The sequence below is a fragment of the Mustela putorius genome, unplaced genomic scaffold (assembly GCF_011764305.1).
Source record: "Mustela putorius furo isolate JIRA1106 unplaced genomic scaffold, ASM1176430v1.1 tig00003914_pilon_pilon_pilon, whole genome shotgun sequence".
NCBI lineage: Eukaryota > Metazoa > Chordata > Mammalia > Carnivora > Mustelidae > Mustela > Mustela putorius.
In genome coordinates, this window is record NW_025422061.1 from 646,447 (window position 1) to 662,979 (window position 16,533).

General features: G+C 39.3%; 1 pseudogene; it reads left to right on the plus strand.

Moving 5' to 3' along the window:
* Window positions 1–5,915: 5,915 nt before the first annotated feature.
* LOC123388872 lies at window positions 5,916–6,034 on the plus strand (annotated as a pseudogene).
* The last annotated feature ends 10,499 nt before the right edge of the window (window positions 6,035–16,533 follow it).

A 16,533-nucleotide genomic window follows, 5' to 3' on the forward strand; every position in this document is an offset into this window, starting at 1 on the left:
GATTCACTTTTCCGCCAGTCCTACCTTTCAGAAAGTGGTTGATTTTCTGTTTCTAGAATTCCTGTTCTTTTTCTCTTCGATCTGCCGTTGGATTTGTAGGTGTTTGCAATCTTTAGATAAGCTATCTAGCTGATTGCCTGCTAGCTGAAGTAGTCTCAGCCTTCTAATTCTCCAGCATCTTGACTCCTCCCCTAGATACCAACTCTTTATCTATAATGTCACTCATAAATATCTTCCTCCATTTCATGGATTGCCTCTTAGTTTTGTTACCTATTTCCTTTGATGTGAAAAGCTTTCTTTTTATCTTGATGAATTCCTAAAATTACATTTTTGTTTTCACTTCCCTTCCCTTTAGAGACATTTTTTAAGAACTTACCTGTCAGACAGAGAGAGAGAGAAAGAGAGAGAGAGAGAGAGAGAGAATATAACTAGTGGGAGAGGCAGGTAGAGCAGGCAGAGGTAGAAGTAAGCTTTCTGCTTACAATGAGCCTGATGAAGGACTAGATCCCATGACACTGGGATCATAACCTGAGCCAAGACAGACACTTAACTGATTGAGCCACCCAGGCACCCCAAGAGACATGTCTTGAAAGAAGTTATTGTGGCCAATGTTGAAGAGTTACTCTTTATGTTCTCCCATAAGACTTCAATTGATTCCTTTCTCACATTGAGGTATTTCATCCATTTTGAGTTTATCTCTGTCTATGGTGTAAGAGAATGGATCAGTTTCATTATTCTGCAAATGGCTGTCCAATTTTTTTTTTAATTGAAAAGACTGTCTCTTCTTTGGTATTGTTTCCTGATTTGTAGAAGATTAGTTAACCATAGAGTTGAGGGTCTCTTTCTGGGTTCTCTATTCTGTTCCATTGATGTATATGTGTTCTTGAGTCTATACCATGCTGCCTTGATGACCAAAACTTTGTAAAGTAGTTTGAAGTCAGGCAATGCGATGTCCCCCAAACTATATTTTTATTTTTCAATATTCCTCTGACTTTTCAGAGGGTTTTATGATTCCATACAAATTTTTGGATTGCTTTTCCAGCTCTGTGATAAAAGTCAGTAGGTATTTTGATAGGTATTTTATTTAAAGTGTAGATAATTCTAGGTAGCATAGATATTTTCACAATGTTTATTCTTCCAATCCATGAGCATGGAATATATTTCCATAACTTTGTTTCTTCCTCAATTTCTTACATAAATGTTCTGTAGTTTCTAGAGTGTAGATATTTTACCTCTTTACTTATGTTTATTCTTTTTTCAATATTTGCAAACATTTTATTTGCTTATTTATTTTTTGAATGATTTGATATTTCTATTTTTTTCTTAAAAATCGTTATTTCTTTTCAGAGTTACAGAATTCATTGTTTGTGCACCATACCCACTGCTCCATGCAATATATGCCCTTCATAATACCCACAACCAGTCTCACAAACTCCCACCCTCTTCCCCTCCAAAACCGTCAGTTTCTCAGAGTTCACAGACTCTCATGGGTCAAGTCTGCCTCCAATTTCCCCCAACTCTATTCTCCTCTCCATCTCCCCAAGTCCTCAGTGTTATTCCTTATGCTCCACTAATAAGCTAAACCATATGATAATTGACTTTCTCTGCTTGGCTTATTTTATTTAGCATAATCTCTTCCAGTCCCATCCATGTTGATACAAAATTTGGGTATTCATCTTTCTGACAGAAACATAATACTCCACAGTATGTATGTATGTACATATGTATGTATGTATGTATATACCATATCATCATTATCCATTCATCAGTTGAGGGTATTTTGGTTCTTTCCACAGTTTGGTGACTGTAGCCATTGCTGTTATGTATATCGGGGCACAGATGACCCTTCTTTTCACTACATCTGTATCTTTAGGGAAAATACCCAGTAGTGCGATTGCAGGATCTTTGGGTAGCTCTATTTTTAGTTTCTTAGGAAATCTCCACACTGTTTTCCAAAGTGGCTGCACCAACTTGCATTCCCATCAACTGTGTAAGAGTGTTCCCCTTTCTTCACATCCCCTCCAACACACGTTGCTTCCTGTCTTGTTAATGTTAGCCATTCTAGCTGCTGTAAGGTGGTATCTCAATGCAGTTTTTATTTCAATCTCCCTGGTGGCCAGTGATGAGGAACTTATAAATTTTTTCAGGTGTCTGTTAACAATTTGTATGTCTTCATTGGAGAAGTGTCTGTTCATGTCTTCTGCCCACTTTTTGACATGATCATCTATTTTGTGTGTGTTGAGTTTGAGAAGTTTTTTTATAGATCTTGTATATCAGCCCTTTGTCTGTAATGTCATTTGTGAATATCTTCTCCCATTCTGTGGGTTACCTCTTTGTTTGTTGACTGTTTTCTTTGCTGTGCAGAAGCATTTGATCTTGATGAAGTCCCAAAAGATCATTTTCACTTTTGTTTCCTTTGCCTTTGGAGACATATTTTGAAAGAAGTTGCCGTGGTCAATGTCAAGGACGTTACTGTGCATGTTCTCCTCTATGATTCTGATGGATTCCTACCTCACATTGAGCTTTTTTGTCCATTTTTAGTTTACCTTTGTGTATGGTGTTAGAGCATGTCTCAGTTTCATTCTTCTACACAATGCTGTCCAATTGTCCCAGAACCATTTATTAAAGAGACTAACTTTTTCCCATTGTATATTTTTTCCTGCTTTGTTGATGATTATCAGACCAGATTTTAGGGCCTATATCTGGGGTCTCTACTCTGTTCCACTGGTCTATGTGTCTGTTCTTGTGCCACTACCATGATTTCTTGGTGATTAGAGCTTTGTAGTAAAGCTTGAAATAAGGCAACGTGATGTTTCCAGTTTTGTTTTTCTTTTTCAACATTTCCTTAGCAATTCGGATCTTCTCTGTTTCCATACAAATTATAGGATTGGTTGTTCCAGCTTTTGGAAAAATTCTGGGGTAATTTTTACTGGAATGACATATGAACAAAAAAGGCATATAAAGGCATAAAAAAAAGATAAAGACCAACAAAAGTAAATGACAAGAAAAAAAGAACCCAACCAAAATGAACCCCAAGAATAAGATTTATATAATACTAGAACAAAAACAAATACACAAAAACACTGACAGAAAAAATGGGAGGGTTATTATAAATCCTCAGTGTGGGTGAGGATGCTTAATTTGATTCTTTCCGGATATATCTTGCTATATTGCTATCTTTGTTAAAAGACTTTACCTTCACAAGATAAAGGGGGATTAAAACTGGTTTATATATAGGGGTAATATTGACTGGGGAAATATTATCTTGAAGTTTATCTCTATATGACTATTACAAAAAAATAGAAAAGCAAGAGAAAAACACATGTATGTGTATTAAAAGAGTTCAAGTTAAAAAGTTATTATGAAATTTATTATATTTAACCTCCTGTTGTGGATGGTAAATAGGTTAGAAATTTTAAAAAATATTAAAAAGTACAATATTGGGATTGAGTTAAAAATAAAAGTACGATCCATGAAATATATACATGCTTTAGGGCAATACTGGGAGCTTAATATATTTTTCCCCTGATATTGGGGTTTTCCAGTTTTATGGGGACACTGTGGTGGTTGTCTTCTGAGTTTTGTTTTGTTTTGTTTTGGCTCTCTTTCTGGAGAAGGGGCCTGCAGAGTTGTTTTTCAAGCAGTCCTACTTGGGTTGAGTCTTCCTGCCCCTTATGAATGGGTGGGGCTCTGTGGAAGCCGGTATTTCAGGATTTTGTTCTCTGAAGGGTTTTTGTTGTTGTTTGTTTGTTTGTTTGTTTTGTTTTGTTTTCTATTTGGTGGCTTTTGGTGGTTCTTTGGAGATTTAGAGGAAAGCAAACTTCACCCAGACCTCCATCTAAGAGAGAAGCCTCAGTCTGCTCCCCTCTGGGTGGTCCAGATCACACAGACTACCCCCTGCCACCTCACACCAGCAGGGCATATCCCCAGCCACTGTCTTAAGGGTTGCAGGAGCTCTGCCTTGTCTCTGTACCCCAGTGCTACTAAAACCTCAGTATTGGTACAGTGAGTTCACTTCCAGTGGCTGCCTTTGCTGGGTTGCTGTCTAGACAGTTCCAGACTTCCTGAAATATCCCAAACAGACATAGCATGATTAGATTTTCACACCCAGAGATAGCACGCTGAGATTTTCTAGCCCCACTGTGACTGGGAGTGTTTAGACTCTAGGCTGGTCCTAGAGACCACTGCCTAGCACCTGCATGTACCTCTCTCAGGGGAGGGTGTGGAGCTCAAAATTGGGGAGTGTGGGCATCCATGAGGTCACAAAGTGTGCCTGTAGAGCACAAAAGGCTGTGGTTCAAGAGAGCATTGTCTGGTGTCCACCTAGATTTTCTCACTTGAGCACTGGCAGTTCAGAGACCACAGCCTGGAAGCTTCACCTCAGTCTTTCTGTTATCTGTGGTCCCAGGCGTTGGCCATCCTGGGTCCATGGGCTTAAGCCCATCCCCATGACCACCAGTAACCCCTTAAGATGTTTTGCTCCTTTTGAGTGCTTTTAACTAGATTCCAGGTTAATGCTTGTCCTCAATCGCAGGGCACTCGGGCACTGATGTATTTCATTCCAAAGGGTTATTTCTGGAGGCTTCCTCCCCATTTTGTTTATCCTCCAATATCAGTCCCATGATTGAAAACTCTGCTTTACCTCACCATTAGAGTATTCTTCCCCTAGAGACCCAAAATTGTATAATCTTACATCTCAGGCTGATTTAATGGGTGTTCAGAGTGTTCTGGTAGATAATCAGCTCACTTTATGGAACCAGTTGAAACAGCATTTCCTACTTCTCCACCATCTTGCCCCTTCTACTTAGGTTTATTCTTAAGTATCTTATGACTTTTCATGCTATTGTAAAAGGAATTGATTCCTTAATTACTCTTTTTTCAGTCACACTGTTAGTGTATAGAAATGCAAAAGATTTCTGTGCATTGATTTTGTACCTTGCCATGTTGCTAAATTTTTGTGTAAGTTCTAAGAATTTGGGGGTGAAGTATTTTGGGTTCTCCACACAAAATATCATGTCATCTATGAAGACAGAGAGTTTAACTAATTCTTTGCCCATTTGTATACCTTTTATTTCTTTTTGTTGTCTTATTGCTGAAGCTAGGATTTCTAATACTATGCCGAACAAAATTGGGGAGTGTGGGCATCCATGACATGATGACATGTTCCTGATCTTAAGAGAAAAGCTCTCAATTTTTCTCCATTGAGAATGATATTATATGTAGGCTTTTCATAGATGGTTTTCATAATATTGAGGCATGTTCCCTCCACCCAGAATCTGGAGATGGAACAGGGGAAATTCTGTGCAATGAATTTGGACTCTGATCAGCACCTCTGTGTTGGCTTTCAAACCTAGAAAAAAACGAGAGTCTGACGGTCCACTTTGAGTCTAGGAAGCCATCTTCCAAGGGGAAGAAAACTCTCTGAAGCTCCATGAGCTGCCCGTCCCTCTTCTCTGGTGTCTGGACTTGATGGGTCACACAAGGGCCCATGGGAGGAGCTCGGGAGTCGAGGCTTCAAATCTTGGGCATCAGAAGCTGCCAGGGACCTGTCCTGATTGATATATGTGCAGCTGCTGGCACGTTCCTGAATATGCTGGCTCTCTTCAGCCTCTGCGTTTTTGAACGACATGTCCATCTGTCTGAAACATCATTCTGTTCCAAGCACTTAGAAACCTTCCACTACCTCCTCCTTTGTACAGAATGGATATGACCACAAGGCATCAGTAGCCCAAGAAGGCCGGGGGCCAACGTAACTGTGAACAAGAGAGATATGGTAGCTAACCAAGCCTGGGCAGATTAAGGTAACAGTAGGGTATGAGAAAGTTCAGCTTCCTCCAGCAAGGGGAGGATGGTTCCATGTTACACAGGGTGTCGCGTACACTCATCTGAGAATATCGGGTAAGAACCCTATGATTGTCTACGGCCATACCACCCTGTACACATCCGATATCATCTGATCCTGGAAGCTAAGCAGGGTCGGGCCTGGTTAGTACTTGGATGGAAGACTGCCTGGGAATACCAGGTGCTGTAGGCTTTGATCTCCAAGAGGGAGTTTCTTGGGATGGTGGGCTACTGCAGGCTGTGGATGCCACCTTCATGGAGATGGCACAACCTCTCTATGAACTGGCTAAGGGAGGACTCATTATGGTAGAGTGTGGACAGCTGAGGCAGAAGGAGCATTTTGGGAATTACAAAGAGCCTTACTGAGTGCCCCAGCATTGGTCATCCCAGATGTTACCAAGCCCTTCCACTTGTATGTGGATGGAAAGGCAGGGCTGACTAAAGGAGTTTTGACTCAGACTCTGGGGCCTTGGTGAAGGCCAGTGGCCTATCTTAGCAAGAAACTAGATCCAGTAGCAGCTGGGTTCCCCCCCTTGCTTCTGCATAATTGCTGCCACGGCTCTCCTGGTCAAGGATGCATGCAAATTGACTCTGGGTCAAAATCTCATATTGACCACCACCCACGTTATCAAGGGCCTTCTCCAGACTCCACCAGACCGGTAGATAACAAATGCCTGAGTGACGGGGTATCAGGCCCTCCTCCTCAACAAACCAAAAGTGATCTTCCTGCCCCCCCGAGGTGCTAAATCCAGCCACGTTGCTACCAGAGGTGCTGGCTGACCACCCACACAACTGTGGGAAGGTCCTAACCCAAGTGATGGGAATAAGGCCGGATCTCAGAGACACTCCCCTCCCGGATGCAGAAATGACTCTGTTCACAGAAGGGAGTACTTACATGGCCAGTGGAAAGAGGTATTCAGGGGCTGCAATGGTTTCTCCTGAGCAGGGACTCTGGACGACAGCCCTGCCACACAGGACCTCAGCAGAAAAGCGAAGCTGATTGCATTCACCAAGACTCTACAGATGGCCAAGGCCGTGGGCACTAATTGGAAACTACAGTGTGCCTACTGGCCTCAGAGTTCTGAGCAAGGAGAAAGAATGAACCAGACTCTCAAAGAGATCTTGACAAAGTTAATTCTGGAGCCTGGCGGTGGATGGATGGATCTCCTTCCTTTTGCTCTCCTCAGGGTGTGATGTACACCCTATTTAAAAAAGGTGACCCCATTCAAAATAATGTTTGGGAGGACCCCCCCTCGCTCTGTCCTCGGGTACAGGAGGTTGTCCTAGCAGAAATGACTGATCATTCTATACTCCAGTCACTGCAGGCATTACAGTCTGTCTTAAAAAGAACTCACACAGGGATCCAAACTGCCCACACTGGGACAGAGAGAGTGGTGGAACCACATCCCAGGGTCTTGATCTGGATACGTCACTATCAAGTGGGGAACTTGGAGCCTTGTTGGAAGGGACCATTTACTGTTATCCTAACCACCCCCACAGCAGTAAAAGTAGAAGGCATTAGGGCCTGGGTTCATGCGGGTCATGTCAAATGAGCCGAGAGTAAGGATGACCCCCAGAGATGGGAGCTGCAGCCGACAGACCCCGCTGACCATGGACTAAAACTAAGACTAAAAAAAATTGTAAGTTTATTATTGTTGTACTAAAGAAAATTGGAGCAACAAAATGTTAGTCTTATATGCTCAATATAAGATAGGACTATCTGAAAAGTCAAGGATTTGACTAATCTCCAAAGAAAAGGGGGGGAATGTAAGGGCCTGCCCCTCCCAGAGGAACTTGCTTGTGGACCCCGGATGTAGGGGCGTGGCAGGCCAGGTGGAGATGTCCAAACGGTGGGGAGCCTGTATATCCACTAGGGTGAATTGAGATCAGATTGGCCACCTGTGGAGGGGTGGTGCTCAACCAACCCCATAAAGGTTGGTGTGCGAGGCTGTCAGGGGAGCAGGAAATCTGTCTGCTGCGGGAGCAGAAGGAAGAGTCTGCGGGAGTGGAAGAGTCTGTGGGAGTGAAGAGTCAGAGGAGCAGAAGAGCTGTAACAGCTCTTGTAAGAGCTATAACCATCGCCAGCAGTCCTGCCACCGGCGGTCCCTCCTCTGGCAGTCTCCAGCCACCTACAGCCTCCAGCCACCTGTGATCCAGCCTTTGGAGGTCCCACCTCCGGCGGCCCGAGCAGCCGCCTGCAGCCTCCTGACGCCTGCAGCCCCTGGACGCCAGCTGTCCAAAGACGCCAGTGATCCAGAGGTCAGTGGTCCCGATGCCTGCAGCCCCTGGATGCCAGCAGTCCAGAGACACCAGCGGTCCAGCGGTCCAGCGGTCAGCGGTCCCAACTCCTGCAGCCCCTAGACACCAGCGGTCCCAAGACGCCAGTTTTCCAGTGGTCAGCAGTCCTGACGCCTGCAGCCCCTGGACGCCAGTGGTCCCAAGACACCAGCGGTCCAGCAGTCCAACAGTCAGCGGTCTCGATGCCTGCAGCCCCTGGACACCAGTGGTCCTGAGACGCCAGCGGTCCAGCGGTCAGCGGTTGCGAGAGGCCAGTGGTCCAGCGGTCAGCGGTCTTGTCCAGAATGGCCCCTTCTTGGGAGCAGCCTTGTCTGGGGAGCAACCTCATCGAGCAGCGGCCTCATCCTGGGAGTGGCCTTGTCTGGAGTGGCATCTTCTTGGGAGTGGCTCCAGTCATGGAGCAGCCTCATCTGTGGAGCACCCTCATCTAGAGCAGCCTCCTCCAGAGCGGCCTTCTTGGGAGTGACCTCGTCGGGATCATTGTCGTCGCCTTTTCGTAAGAGATAACCCTGACCGGTCAGTTTGATTCTTGATGCTTGGCGCGAAATAAAGTTTTGTTTGACCTTCACTTTGTATCAGTCTCGTTCCTTTCATCACGGACCCTAACATTTGCAATCTTTAGATAAGCTATCTAGCTGATCTCCTGCTACCTGAAGTAGTCTCAGCCTGCTACTTCTCCACCATCTTGACTCCTCTCTCCAACAATTCTTATATATATATATACATATATACATATATATGTATATATATATATTTCTTTTTTTCATGCTTCAGCATTTTTAATTGACTTCAACCATTTTATTATATCTAAACTTTGTTATCCTCAATATACTCATACTTTGATCGAAGTGTGATTTCATTAAATATTTTATTTATTTAGTTATTTTAAGATAAATAAATTGAATTAGTTAAACCTTCATTGGGATGGAATAAAAATAGTTTATCATCATAAAATTAATAGAAATAACAATAAAAGTAAACATGAAATGTCTTTCATTAATTAATTACTTTGTTCATTTTGCTTAACACTTCACTTTCATATTCTTATTTTAATGATTACAATAACCTGATGAGGTATAACCTGATGAGGTATATGCAGTGTTCTCACATTTGAAAAAGGGAGTTAAATGTATTAACACAAAACTTCATGGTTCTCTTTCACGGAGATCTTAATTCAGTTGTCTGCTTTTAGACAGCTTGCAGTTAGGAAAGGGCAGTTGTGAAAGGAGGACTGGGCATTCACAACATCCCTCATAGACACACAACACACAAACCCATGCGACTTAAACATCTTTCCCTTCTTAAAGAACAGGATATTTTCAGTGAAGCCCCTATGTTGGGTTTAAATAGGTAAGAATTTCTAAGGGAGATTGTGTTTACATTGGAACATGAATTCTGACACCAGAACTTCAGGACTTGAATCCTTGGTTAAGTCAGATAACTTGGGTATGTTGTCTGATCTTGTAGGACCACATATATTTTCAGTGATAATTAACAACTATAAGATGTTAACCAATTCTAGACACTTTAAATCTTCTCTGATATTCAAAAAATATTAATTAATATAGCTGTCATCATAATTATATGTAAGACCAGTAAATTAACTGTTTTGTTATGTTTACTTTTATATTTAGTTTATTATCATTTAATTGACTTATGGACCTATCAAGAATAAAAATAAGTATTATTACTTATATAAAACAACTTCATCTTTTTATGTATCTTTCCACAGTAGGCTGTATACGAGATAAGTAGGTTCATTCATTCACTCTGGAAACATCCAGGAGACTGTCAATGCTGCAGTAATGAAATTGCCCTAGTGGCCTTCCTTGAACTTCTGATATAAGAGACAGGCCATGCACAGTTCCTTTAACCAATAGTGAGCTCTCAGGGCCCCCCAAATGGGTATAAAATATGCTCAGAAGAAAATGCGTAATGGGAAAGGGTTCAGAAATGTAGGCCTTTTTTTTTTTTTAACAAATTTTTCATCTCACTTTATTCAATCAATCTGAAATACTTAAGTCTGAATTTATTCAATCTGAACTCCCTTCTCCCTTTCACACCAGGATTTTTTCTACAGTAGATAAAGAATTCTTGTCTGTCCCAGTGTCCCCACTCTACTTCACACAAATGATTTCTTCATGTTCTCTTGCCAGCTCTCCTCTGAAAACACAAGAGACTTATGTCACCCATCAGAGGATGGCTACTTTAACCTCCAGAAGCTACATAATACAGGAATTGACCTTAGTAGGTGTCCTCCCTTCTTCTTTTGTCCTTCCAAATTATTTATCCCATGCATACTGGCAAACTCTCAGCCGCTTTGAAGCAAATTCCAGTATGGGGCATAACCCCATGCCTCTCGGTCATCCTGGTCATCTGTGACATTGCAACAGACACACAAATGGTGTTAGCAATTGCTTGGCACCAATAAGAAAGGGCTTGCTGGTATCTTGTGGGAAGCCAGTCAGACAAGTGTGTTAGATGTGAAAGAACTCACCAATGTTCTGTCCTATGTAGTGTGAAATTGGTAAAGTTTAATGAAGCCAGAGAAGAATACCTTTGGGAGACATTGGAGGCCAGGTCAGGAAAGAATCAGCAGGTCACATTCAAAGTATGTAGAGCAAACATAAACTTATTGCAGCTTTAGATGATACAGGATACACTGACAGAGTTACCCAATTCTACACAAGAAAGATAAGAAAGAAGGAAGGATATTTTTACATCAAACCCTAGATATGGGAAGGCTTCAAAGACCTTAGAAATGGTGGGAATGACTGTTTATGTGTAAGAAAAAATACAGGTTTGGAAAAGATGCAGGAAAGACAATGTCATGGAAATATAAATAGATTCAATGGAAATGGGAACTAGAGATAAATTCCCAAAAACAAAGTCTTTGTTTTTCTTTGTTTGTTTGTTTGGTTATTTTACTATTTTTAATGCAAATTTAATAGAATTTGCATATTGTGTAACCTAGAAGATTATCTGCATACTCAAAACAGTGCTCCAGAAAGAATAAACTTGACTACACAAAAGATCTATTCATAAAGGAAGATATTGAAGGCAGACATTTATTTGAATTATTATTACAATGTTGTATAATCTTTTGTACTTCTATGTCATAAAACTATGTGTTAGGCATTTTGAATAAAACACACTGGATTTATCCTAGATCCATTATACCCAAAATATAAGACCCAATATGAATGTTAAGGATAGCAATAACATCTCACAGGACAGCCTCTTGCCTTTTCTCGTTCCAAATTATTCTTTTGAAAATTTGGTGAGTTATTTTTCATTAATATTCACATATTATCATGATGAATATATTGCCTGGTAACTGACACGTTTTGTTCCTAAATTCCTGGGTTTTATTTTCTGTACAGCTCTTGCAGAAAGAATCAGGACCACACATCATTACATATAGGTGAAACTCACAGAATAAAAATTAGAAGAATGTGATATTCCAGTCCCAAAACACTTCCATTGTCATTTTCTGAAATTTACTTCATTAGCCACACTCTTCTGACTTCTAGAAAAGCTGTGAAGTGTCTGATCCTGTGTAGATGTTACTAAACCCATACAGATAAAGACATTCTACTGACATAGGACAGAATAGATGTTTAGAATGACCACGACAACACATGGAATGTAGCAGCAAGAGGAGGAATAACCAAAGGTGTGGCGATTATGTAGGGAGAGAAGGTAGGACAATAGTGATTTTTATATGGAAGAGTGCAGAGATAAAGGAAATTTGGGATAATTTTTTTTTTCTGATTTCTGGCTTGGGCTATTATAAATTGTGGTACCAATTGTACCACATGCTTCAGAGGACTTTGGAAGTTTCTTTTTAGGCATGATGGATTTGATATCACTGAAACAATCCTCACAAGAATCCCTTACACTGACATGACAGCAAGAACAAATATATATAAGGTAGCCATGAAATAATATTTTTGGTGGATGATTTGGTGTCCTGAAAGGTCAAAAGGACAAAAAATAGTTAATTATAAGGTCAAGTGTCCAGTAGATATGCAACTTTGAGTAACTCAGCTGATGTGTTTTATAGTAAGGACCATTACTTTGCTCTCTCACACATGCCTGTATGTGTGTATATGGGTGGGAAGCAAACCACACATTGTCATTCAACATACTGCATTTCCTTTTCCCTCAGAGAACCTCAGGGAGCAATTTCACCAGGCACCTAGTGCACAATATACTTCTGATTCAAAGCATTGAATTGCAGTTCTTAACTCATTTATATACTCTCATATCCTGAATCTTTCTTTCTCTCTATATATATTATCTATAAATAAATAATCATAAAACAATGAAATTAATAATAAACAATGATAGAAATACTAATATAGTAATTTCAGAAAGAATAATAATCACAACAACAGTAATAATCATTACTTCTGTGTAACTACTAAGTGTTAAGCTTTGTTTTATGGGGGTGTGTGTGTGTGTGTGTGTGTTATAATGTGTTGCTTCACTTACTTGTCAAAACAGCCTTTTGAGGCAAGTACCATTATCTTACTGATTTGATAAATACTAATTTTAGATAGACTTTTGTGTCTAATCTATGTGTTCTATTACAATAAGACATAATATGGAGAACCTAGATGTCCATTAACAGATGAATGGATTAAGAAGATACACACACACACACACACACATACACACATAATGGAATACTAAGCAGCCATCAAAAATGAAATCTTGCCTTTTGCAACAATGTGGATGGAACAAGAGGATATTATGCTGAGTGAAATAAATCAATCAGAGAAAAAGAATCATCATATAATCTCCCTGATATGAAGAATTTGACAGGCTACATGGGGGGTGTAGGGGGGAAGGAAGGAAAAAATGAAACAAGATGGGATCAGGATGGGGACAAACCATAAGAGACTCTTAATCTAACAAGACAAACTGAGGGTTTTTGGGGGGAGGGGGGAGCGAGAGGGTGGTTGGGTTATGCAAATTGGGGAGGATATGTGCTATGGTGAGTGCTGTGAAGTGTATAAACCTGGTGATTCAGCTCTGGTACAGAGCTGTACCCCTGGGGCTAATAATACATTATATGTTAATAAAAATTAAAAAAAAAATAAAGGACATAACATGGAAAAAATAAATATGTTTATATATAATGATTTTATTTATTTGACAGAGATCACAAGTAGGCATAGAGGCAAGCAGAGAGAGGGAGGGAAGCAAGCTCCCTGCTGAACAGAGAGCCCAATACAGGGCCTGATCCCATGATGCTGGGATCATGATCTGAGCCAAAGGCAGAGGCTTTAACCCACTGAGCCACCCAGGTGCCCCAATATATAGTATTTTAAAGAAACTGTATTTGCATTACATTTTCTATTTTATTTCTTCAAATTGCATAAGTTTTTAGCTTATATTTCTACTTTATTAATATAATTATTTGGATCAGTAGCATACCCAACCCTAGGCAAAGTAATGTCTAGCATACATTTATGATATGCATTTTCCATGTCAATTTCTTCAAATAAATAATGATTTTATTCCATCCATATTTAGAGAAATACATTGCCAGACTTCTGCTTATTCTATGAAATTCTATAAAACTGAATTCTCAGTAGCTACATCTTAGTTGGAATCATTTGCTCATCATTATGGAAATCTGACATTTGATATTTTTTAAAAGATTTTTTTTATTTATTTGACAGAGAGAGCAAGAGACACAAGCAGGCAGAGCAGCAGAGGGAGAGGGAGAATCAGGCTCCCCACTGAGCAGAGAGCCAAATGCAGGGCTAGATCCCAGGATCCTGAGATCATAACCTGAGCCAAAGTCAGTCGAGTAAACAACTGAGCCACCCAGGCACCCATGACGTTTGAATTTTTATCATAGACTGTATAATTACCATATCAATTGGGTCATTGATGTTTTAGTTCTTTAGAATATATCTAGAAATAAAAGTAGCATTGTATTTTAGTGTAATTTATAAGTGCATACTTAATGTTCCTCAGGATTACAGTATCAATTACTTTTTAAAATAAACATTTTGCAGGAAGAAATGATTGCTGCATTTGTCTTTTATTTTACAGTTGAAATTTTAATAGACAGATGTATGGGATGGGTACCTCAGTGCTCAGTGAGTTAAACATCTGTCTTTGGCTAAGGTCATGATCTCAGGGTCATGGGGTTTAGCCCTGCATTGGGCTCTCTGCTCAGCAGGGAGACTGCATCTCCCTGTCCCTCTATGTCCATCTCTCTCTCTGAAAAATAAATAAATAAATAAATAAAGACATAAATAAATAAATGAATAAATGAATAAATAAAATCTTTAAAAAGATTAGGGGAGAATTATATAAATAATTAAATAAATGTAAAGTTTTACTGGTATTATTGGATAAATTATTTCTATTTAAATGTAAATTTCCCTCATATAAATTTAAGGAATCATACTGAATGATTTATTTTCATACTTAATAACTTTTTTACATATTTTATTTATTTATTTGTCAGAGAGAGAGAGAGAGCACCAGGAGGAAGATTGGCAGACAGAAGCAGAGAGAGAAGCAGGCAGAGGAGAAGCAAGGAGTCCGATGTGGGACTTGATCCCAGGACCCTGAGATCAGGACCTTTGCCAAAGGCAGGGGAGTAACCAAATGAACCACCCAGGTGTCCCCATACTGCAAGATTTCATAGAGAAATTAAAAATATACTTTGGATCTAGTTAAATCAAAATTAATAGCTACATAGCTCACTTTGAAAATCTTGATAATTGTGAAATAGTAAAGATTATTTGAACATTCACTGAATAATGGAATGAAAACCTATCTTTTACCTGAGAGGAAAGATTGAGATATAACAGTGTTAACTTCTAGGTGATAGGAGGGTGTAAACTGAATGTTACATCCCCTTAAATTTAGCATTATTAAACAAAGAACATTTGATGCTATGTGGAAAGAATAAGTTATTTTTTGATAAAGGTTATACATATTTGGAAGTGTTTACATGATATGTATCATGTGTTTCCTAAGTTTTCAACTTAGTTTTAGGAAACTCACCACTAGAGCATACCATTTTGGATTCAAAAATATATTTCATTGAACATTGTGGATGGCATAGAAGATGTACTTTTATCCATTATTGTAGCATCTTGGGAGGAAATACTAGGTTCCTGATTAACTGGTTAGGTAAAATGTCCTAAAGAATGGTTGCAGGGGTCCCTGGGCGGCTCAGTGGGTTAATGCTTCTGCCTTCGGCTCAGGTTATGATCCCAGGGTCCTGGGATTCAGCCCCACATCGGGTTATCTGGACTCAGCAGGGAGCCTGCTTACTCCTCGTTCTCTGCTTGCCTCTCTGCCTACTTGTGATCTCTGTCTGTCAAATAAATAAATAAAATCTTAAAAAAAAAAGAATGGTTGCAGATGTCCCTGAACTTTATGAAAGTGGAAAAAACCTAGTAGATGTAAAATGATGAAGAAATTATGGAGTTAATAATAATTATGAAGGTCTTTAATATCTGAAAACAAAAATATAAACATTCTTGTGGTGAGGACGAACACTTATAAACAAGAAAATTGATGTATTGTAGAAAAGTTTTGATAACAGAGTCCATAGTTAAAATTACCTTAATAAGAATTTATTGAGAACACACAACAGGCCAGGGTCTGCTATGTAATGGGGATTCCATAGAAAATAGACATTACCCATCCTTCCTTAAAATAAATAGGGTATGGATTTTTTTTAAATAAGAATGAATGTAACAAAGTAAAACATTAATTTGAAAAAGAAAATGAGAATGAAAAAATTATGATGATGATAATGATATTTTTGGCCGTGGGAAAAAGTCAATGACTTTAGATAATGATATATTGAATCTGAGTTTTCAGTAATATTCACAGATTTTAGAGAATTACTTACCAGCTCTTGGAAGACATCACTGCACTTAAATCTCAATTTATGTCCATACCAAATTTTACTGAGTTTTAGGTCAAACCAGGAAATACAGAACTACTTATACATGCATATATCTGCAACTTCATTCAAATGTTAATCTTTAAATATTCCTAACATTATTGCAAAACAGTGTTCACATTCCAGGGTATCAAAATACAATTCGTTTTATTTCATAATAAAAAATCTTGATTTCAGTAAAATAAAATAAAAAAGAAAAAGAAAAATTATTTGTATTTTATCCGGGACATATTTGCACATTTGCATCCCTAAACTGAAAACCAAAACAGATTTCATTTATAAAATTACACTTATGAGTAGTACTAAAAGATAATAAATGACTTGTTTTATGTTATTTATTTTTCATGATCTGCAGCAGTGTTTTCCTAAATTGTACTTGTGTGTGTTTGTGTGTGTGTGTGTGTCTGTAAGTATGTAAGTGTGTATATCTATTTATTGAGGGA